The 7889-nt window shown below is 38.4% G+C and overlaps 1 pseudogene; it reads left to right on the top strand.

Moving 5' to 3' along the window:
• The first annotated feature begins 5377 nt into the window (after positions 1-5377).
• Positions 5378-5876, top strand: LOC126017473 (proteasome maturation protein-like; annotated as a pseudogene).
• The last annotated feature ends 2013 nt before the right edge of the window (positions 5877-7889 follow it).

Genomic DNA, 7889 nt, shown 5'->3' with positions numbered 1-7889 from the left:
GGATGACAACTGAGAAAAGTTTGGAGAGCCTGGATAAATAAAAGTTGTAATACACTCTAATCCTTTGAGGGAAGCTCAGGTATATTCCTCAATACCGCTCACACACTGAAATCCTTGGGTATCTATTTCCTGAATCACTGAAGGGGAAAATGTAACTTTTGATAGAAGGAAACAGAAGTTGTTACTACTACTCATTCCATGGCTCTTTCTTTAAGGTACCCCTCAGGTTTTGTAGTTAACTGCTTTCACAGAACTCTTTATGTCTAGTTCCCAGGGTGTCTTCAGCTTGAGGCAAAGAACCGCAACTGTATTACCAGTATCCAGATATCTGTCTGGTACATTGGATTTAGGCTGAACTCTAGTAAATGGAGAGGGATTAACTAGAGGTGGGGTGGGATGCTGGTACCACATCCAGCAGTGCTCAGGAGTTACTCCATGTTCTGTGCTTTGGGATTGCATTTTCTAGTGCTCACCAGACCAAGTGGTCTTGAGGATTGCACCCAGACCTTCTTCATGATAAACATATGGTCAGACCATTGAACTATTTTTGTTCTTGAAGAGAAATATTTTGAAGACTATGAAGTTAGAAACAGATGGTGTGTGTTGAAATCTGACAAATTTGTATCAGACACCCTGGTTCAGATTCTAGCTTAGCAACTTTCTAGTTGTTTGATCTTGGACAAGTTATTTCAGTGTTTTTATTTACCTGGGGAGAGTTAAGTTTGAGATAGATTTAACTCCCAGGTTGATTAAGTAGAACATTTTATATAAAAAGGTGGAGTTCATTAACAAAAAGTCATGGGACTAGATGAGCTTCCTGAGGGAACCTGGGAGAGACGTACAAATTATTTAATTCCAGTGTCTCAGATTCTTATTTCAAGTGTAGATGATAATAGTATCTTCTGCACTGGATTGTTCTAAGGGTTGAATTGATAAAATAAATTGAATAATTGAATAAATACTATTAAGCATATTGGGTCAGATAAATGTACACCATATAAAAATGTACAGCATAGAGAATAATACTATTACTATTCTCTCAGTCCTTCAAATGAGTATACTCATTTCAATTTTATAAAGAGACCCAGTTCCAGGAGCAGCAAATCAACTTCTCATTGCAAAGCCCATGCCACATTGAGTCTACTCTTGTGGAAGAATACCATTTAGACGCTTAAAAATATCCACCCTTTATACACATTTGAAGCACAAGTTCCAGACTGGTGTGCTTTCCCCATAAGATTAAATACATTGAGGCTGAGGTGAGTCACACCTTGAAGTGTTCAGAGCTTACTTCTGGCTGTGTGCTCAAGGGTCACTCCTGGTGGTGTTGGAGGTTATATGGTGCTGAATATTGAAACAGAGTCAGTTGTCCACACTGCATGCAAGCTAAGAACCTGAATTCCTGTGCTAGCTATCTGGTCCCTAGATCTTATATATATATATATATATATATATATATATATATATATATATATATATATATATATATATATATATATATATATATATAATAAAAGTCATAGTTTCTGGGGTCAGAGAGATAGCACAGTGGTAGGGCATTTGCCTTGCACAGGACGATCCAGGATGGACCTGAATTCAATTCATGGCATCTCATATGGTTCCCTGAGCCTGCCAGGAGTGATTTCTGAGTGCAGAGCCAAGAGTAACCTCTGAGCATCACTGGGTGTGGCTCAAAATTAAAACAAAAAAAGTTATAGTTTCTGTGTGGTTGTTATTAGAAAGAGTAAGGTTGATTTCTAAATGCCAATAGTAGGAGATATTGCTCCAGAAGAAAGAATGACTGGGTGGAAACAACTAGAATCCTTTTAGGATGAGTTTCCAGGAAGAACTTTAAAATACAGGCACACTCCATTTTTTTATATCACAGGTTTGAATACCTTCTGGAAAATCAGTGTTTTCAGTTTCTCTCAGTTCCAGAGGCCAATGAAGTAACTCATGCAAAGAATGACTCAATGTGAGTCCCATTTGCTTTCTCCCATGAGCTAGTGAGGCAGAAAATGTAGATAAAAAGGAGAGTTGATGACAGGCCTCCTCAGTAGGCTGAGCTGGCCCATGGGAACATGAAGTTGATGAGCTTCTGTCACTGCAGTTCTGGCTTCTTGATTTCTTCATCTTCTCTCCCTACCCTGCCCTTCCTTGCTGGCTACCTTGGACATTGATTTTAGTAACTCATACCACTCATTGAGACAATGCAGGCTCTGAGATATCTCTAGGTCAATGGCTTATGGAGGGCAGAGTTGAAGCAATTTCATTCTCTTGGCAAATGACTATACAATTTCCCCCAACTTCTCCAAAAAGAACCTTCTTCTGGCTTCCTGAGAAGCTTTTCCACCCTGCCCCCAGAACTAATTACTAATACTGCTAACAATAATGAGAAAAGTTAGAATCAGTTACCATGGTAAATGCATCACTGGCCCTGATAAGCACCTTTCTCTTCAGTTCTGAAACTAATGGTACTCATATATTTCAGATGAGACAGTTCACAGAGATGTGGAAGTATTTTGCTGAGGTCATCAAACAGCTATTCATATAATTTAGAATGATAGAGAAAGACTAAGAGAGATAGAAGACTGGAGCAATAGTACAGTAGGGAGGGACATTTGCCTAGCATGTAACTGTGATCCCCAACATCCTATATGGTCCTCTGAGCAATATGCCAAGGAGTGATACCTGAGCTGGCAGAGCCAGGAGTAAGCCATGAGCATTTCCAGGTATGGAAAAGGAAAGAAATAAGAATGGAAATAATGAAGAAAAGAAAGTAATTTTCATTATACCCTAGAAGTGTCACTATGAATTTCATATTTCTTTGCTTTTGTTTTGTTTTGGTTTTTGGGCCATACCCAGTGGTGCTCAGGAGTTACTCCTGACTCTGAGTTCAGAAATAGCTCCTGGTAGGCTGGGGGACCATATGGGATGTCAGAGATAAAACCCGGATTGTCCCAGGTCAGCTGCATACAAGGCAAATGCCCTACCACTGTGCTATCACTCCAACCCCCCTTTTTTTTCTTGTATATTTTGTGGTGTGAGAGGGTGAACCCAGGAACTTCGTGGGTTCAACCTTGGAGATAGAAACCATGCAAGGTGAGGGCCCTACTTTTGAGCTACATGCCCAGCTCCTACTTTTTTTTTTAATTTAAATATACACTATTATTTATAGTCCCATTCTGGGACTTTCAATCCTTCAAAAAAATTTTTTTTGGTTTTTGGGTCACACCCGGCAGCACTCAGGGGTTACTCCTGGCTCTGTGCTCAGAAATCGCTCCTGGCAGGCTCAGGGATGCCGGGATTTGAACCACCATCCTTCTGACCTACCACTGTGCTATCTCTCTGGTCCCCCAATTCTTCAAAATTTTATAATGGTTTTATACTCTAAAAATCCACTTTTCTTTTAATATGATAAAGAATTCAACTTTTATTTTGTTTTACATTTGTATTATTTATATTTAAATATTTAGTTCATTTGAAATTTACTTTATGATTCTGATATGAAGGGAAAATAGATTTTTATAACTAATTATCCTTATATTATTTATTTTTAATTTAATTTACTTTATTTAAAGAGCATGTATCACATAGTTTCCATAGTTGGTTATAATATATGTGTTTCCAGGTAAATGGAAGAAAAATTATTAAAAAGACAAAAAGAAGAGAAAAAACAGTACAGCATCAAGCAAATTTATGAGAATTGTTGTCTCTCCAATGAAGCCATTGTCATAGTTAGTTGGCCATTCTGTTACTTCAATTGTTTCCTAAACATTAGGTGGCTTCAGAGAAACATAGAATTCTAAATTGTTGTGCTCCTGCAGGGATGACAGTATTAAACAAAAATAGAGTTGTTGCGTGGCTGTGAATGCAGCCTCACATTCCAAGAATTCAAAGCTCTATTCCTGATACTATGGCTTTTGTGGGGCATATCTTTGGTTGCTAGGGCTTCCAGAAACAGAAAAAATGGGAGGAGAATGCCTGCACTCACTACAAAAATGTCCTGGTGATATCAGTCTAAGTACTGTAATACCAGGAGTTCTGGCCAGATTGGTATCTCTGCAGAGAGCCATAGAGGAGTAGTGAAGCAGGGCCATTGATGAAGTGGTGATTGTGAGTGATGGAAGACACAGGTGTGGCTTTGGTAGGGCAGGACTTGGACCACCCTTTCCAACTGAGATTGCCAGCTTTCAGCTTCATGGCCAGTGTACCCATAAATTTTCCATGATTTGTTTACATCTCTTTCAACAGAGTGGATCTATAGAGCTGAAGAGGTGCAGAAATGGTGACTGCTCTTATATAATTTATTGACTGTTTCCTGTATCAGTCTTTGAAAATTCTTTTAGCATTAAATTTTTCTTGTGTGTATGATGCCAGTAGTTAATATGTAAAACATGTGCTCTACTAGCCACATCCCCAGCCAATTAACTAAATTCTTTTACCTATAAGAAAGCCAAATATTTGGGGGATAGAGAGACAGTAGGACATCTCCCTTGCATGCAGCCAACCAAAATTCAATCCCCAGAATCCAGCATCCCATAGTGAGTCCCTGAGCATCACCAGGAGTAATACCTAAGTGCAGAGCCAAGAATAATTCTCAAGTCTTGCAAGGTGTGGCATAAAAATAAAGAACATATAAAAGCTGAACGTGGGGTTAGTGTGTTCTCACTAGAAAGAAATTTTTGGAGGGGTGGTTTTTTTTTGTTTGTTTTTTTGTTTTGTTTTTGTTTTTGGGCCACATCCAGCAGTGCTCAGGGGTTACTCCTGGCTGTCTGCTCAGAAATAGCTCCTGGCAGGCACCGGGGACCATATGGGACACCAGGATTCAAACCAACCACCTTTGGTCCTGGATCAGCTGCTTGCAAGGCAAACGCCACTGTGCTATCTCTCCAGGCCCTGGAGGGGTGCTTTAAGGAGAAATCATTTGATTTAATTAACCAAACTCTTAAATATGACACATTCCTCATACCCAACTGGAGTATTAGTGGTACTATCTCTTCAGCCCCATACTTTTAAAAAATAAATAAAAGATGATGAATTTAGATGATATTGACTTTTATTTTTATTTATTTATTTTTTTTTTGGTTTTTGGGTCACACCCGGCGGTGCTCAGGGGTTACTCCTGGCTGTCTGCTCAGAAATAGCTCCTGGCAGGCACAGGGATATGGGACACCGGGATTCGAACCAACCACCTTTGGTCCTGGATAGGCTGCTTGCAAGGCAAATGCCGCTGTGCTATCTCTCCGGGCCCTTGACTTCTATTTTTATTTATGAACTTGTAGTTGCCCTTGATTGCATTTAAAATTTTACTGGTTAAAATTATTAAATGGTGGAAACGACCCTCCATGGGGAGTCTTCACAGAGTGATTTCAAGATGAATGCCAGAAGACTTGGATCTAAGTTAAATAACAGTATTCCAGTAACTAAACTCTCAGCAAGCAGACCTCTTGAAAATCATGATCTTCAAAAAGATTTTTCCTTGTGTCAAAAATGAACTTTTGCCCAGTCATCTCAACCAAGATAAAATAAACTTTTCTAAACTGAGAAACATTCAGGGTCTATTTACTCCACTAAAATTACAAATGGAATTCAAGGCAGTACAACATGTTCAGCATCTTCCATTTCTTCCAAGCTCAAATTTTTCCCTGGATATTTTGAGGGGTAGAGATGAGACTATTAGATTTGAAGATATTCTTAATGATCCATCACAGAGTGAACTAATGGGGGAACCACACTTGATGGTGGAGCATAAGCTCAATTTATTGTAATATAGTATGCTGTGGATGAAAATAATTGGGCTGCATACTGTCTTTTTAGTGTAATTTGATGTAAACAACATTAACATTAAAAGTTCTGACACTTAAAACTAAAAATTATTAAATGGGGCTGGAGAGGGAGTAGAGTGAGTAAGGCCCCTGTCTCACAATGGTCTACCATATAGGATGACAAGCATCCTATATAGTCCCTCTGCCCGCCAGGGTTAATCCCTAACTACAGAGCAAGGAGTAACCCCTGAGCACCACCAGATATGAACCCAAAGCTAAAAAATTAAATCTTGAAGAAATAGCAATTTTAGTATTGATGGCAACATTTACAGGACATGATTCAACGACTGTGTTCACTTTTTATTTTCCATTCTCAGAGGACCTCCTACTGACTATGATCAGAAACATTTGTGGACTGATTAAATAAATGATACTGTAACTTAACAACTGTTAGTGTGTTTGCTAATGACCAAAAAGAAAGCAAGGAAACAAACCCAACTTGGACTGAGAAATAGGAACCAGACTTTTTTTCTCTGGCAAAGCCTCTCACCCACTTATCAGCACCTCGACCAGCTCAACTACAATTACAGTAGGCCTCTGTGGAAACTTAATTAAACAGAGACAAAGGCATTTTTACATTATCTTTTCTCCACTTCATTATTTAAACAAGCACCTCTGTTCATACACAAATCATCCTCTTTGCTTACTTAAACCTTCTTCTCTGATTATTTGCCTCATAGCCTGCAATTCCCCAGTAAAATGGCCAGTGCCAACCCATACTTCAAGAAATGCCAATTTTAATTAAAAGTGCAATTTTAAAATCCACCCAAAGCTCAGATAGGATATAGCACACTTGCTGCCCTGTGATCTTTCTGGTTGCTTTGTTGATTAAATTGGGTCCCGTTTTAAGTGCTTTGTCAAATCTTCACAAAAACGAGGACAAATTGACATTTACACCTTTATACCAGCAAGAAAGTGATATATTAGATTCACCTCTATTGCCACAAAAGCTTGCTTTTGGCTTAAAGATTGTACAAGGCCAAAAGGTTCCCAATGATAACTGTTTTCATGCTTCAGCTTTAAGGGTTCTTTCTCCAGCTGGTGGAAGAGGTCTATGTATATGAGTGTATGCACATGCACACACGCATACAAAGGGGGAGTTATTACAATTTCTGTTGACTCCCTTACCCCTGTGTACCCATAAAATGTGCTTTCTCAAGGGCTTTTAGGTTCTCCAACTTTAGTAAATACATAAAAATCTCTCTTGGAAGATTCCATGATCCTGTCTTTAGTGATTCAGAGAGTTTGGGTTAGAGCTCCAAAATATAAATTTTATAATAAAGCACTAGATAATTCTGAAAAAGATATATATTAACTGAAAATATATCGGTGCTAGAATTTTACAGAAAATTTAGCACACGAGTCTAAGCTATCATGAGTCTTCAGCCCTTCCATAGACAAGTCACAGTTGCCTTGGACATGGGCAGAGTGGAAATGCAAGGATCAAGAGCAACACTTTCTTTTTCAGCCTTTTAATAAAGCTTTTAACAATAATATAACTAGAAAAATTCATAATACTAATGTATAATGATCAAATAATTTTAACCCCTTGCACAACTACTTTTCAAATAAAAAAATATAACATGATATATCTACAACTCTCCATGGGAATCTTTTCAATCATGCTCCATTTCCCACCCCACCCCCCAGATAAATCATGATCCTGCTATACCCAGTAATTTCCTTATCTTTTTATATATTTACCATCTTTGTATGTGCCTCAAAATGATACCTTACAATTTGATCCTTTTAAGTTTTATATATTCTTTGGTGTTATTACTATAAGGTTTCATCCAAGCTGCTATGTGTAAATGTGACACATTATTTTCACTAGTGTATGGTATTCTGTTGATTTCTTTACAATAAATTATTCTTTTGTTGTTGTTGTTTTGTTTTTTGGCCACACCCAGTGACACTCAGGGGTTACTTCTGGCTATGTGCTCAAAAATTGCTCTTGGCTTGGGGGACCATATGGGATGCCGGAGGATTGAACTTTGAACCATGGTCTGTCCTAGGCTAGCACACAAGGCCTTACTGCTTGCACAACTGGTCCAGTCCCAT

The sequence above is a fragment of the Suncus etruscus genome, chromosome 9 (genome assembly GCF_024139225.1).
Source record: "Suncus etruscus isolate mSunEtr1 chromosome 9, mSunEtr1.pri.cur, whole genome shotgun sequence".
Taxonomy (NCBI): domain Eukaryota; kingdom Metazoa; phylum Chordata; class Mammalia; order Eulipotyphla; family Soricidae; genus Suncus; species Suncus etruscus.
This window is presented reverse-complemented; position numbering and strand designations above follow the sequence as displayed.